Source organism: Aplysia californica, unplaced genomic scaffold (genome assembly GCF_000002075.1).
Source record: "Aplysia californica isolate F4 #8 unplaced genomic scaffold, AplCal3.0 scaffold00797, whole genome shotgun sequence".
NCBI classification, from domain to species: domain Eukaryota; kingdom Metazoa; phylum Mollusca; class Gastropoda; order Aplysiida; family Aplysiidae; genus Aplysia; species Aplysia californica.
The window spans coordinates 287,438-288,232 of NW_004798067.1; positions in this window are offsets into that span (position 1 = coordinate 287,438).

Consider the following 795-nt stretch of genomic DNA (forward strand, 5'->3'; position numbering starts at 1 on the left):
CCATTTTCAGTTTCTTTAAAAAAAAAAACCCAAGGAGAATCTTCTCTATAACTAAACAAATATACACACCAATGAAACCAAACTTCTCCTATAGGTAGGCCCATGCCCATTTTTGGTGAAGGTCAAGATTTTTGGAAACCCCCGAAATCTGAGTTAGCCCGCTTGTCCTTAAAAGCGACCATTTGTTAGTGAGAGTGGAATGAAGCTGGCCTACTGTTCTTGGTGTGAACGGTTTTCTTTAATTAATGTAGTTGCTGCCGCTGTTTTTACTGTTGTTGTTGTTGTTAAGGTTGTTGTTGTTGTTTTTGTCGTAGCTGCAGTTGTTGTTGTTGTAGCAGTTGTTGTCGTTGTAGCTGTTGCTATTGTTGTTGTTGTTGTTGTTGTTGTTGTTGTTGCTGTTGTTGAGGTTTTTGTTGTTGTTGTTGTTGTTGTTATTAGTATTTATAGTTGTTTTTCCCTGTAGGTTATGCTGCCGTTGTTATTCTAATTGCTGCTACTGTTGTAGCTGCTGCTGTAGTAGTAGTAGTAGTAGTAGTAGTAGTAGTAGTAGTAGTAGTAGTAGTAGTAGTAGTAGTAGTAGTAGTAGTAGTAGTTGTTGTTATTGTTGTTGATGTTGTTGTTATTGTTGTTGTTGTTGTTAAGAAAGATAATAAAGCTGCTGCTGGCGTAAATACTTGTTTTTTCACTGCGTTTTTGTTGTGTTCAGATAAAATTAATGTAAAAGAGAAATGTCAAGCTTTTTTATAACTTCGGAAATTAGTTTCTGTTGTGTTTCTGAAGATTTTAAAAGTTTTT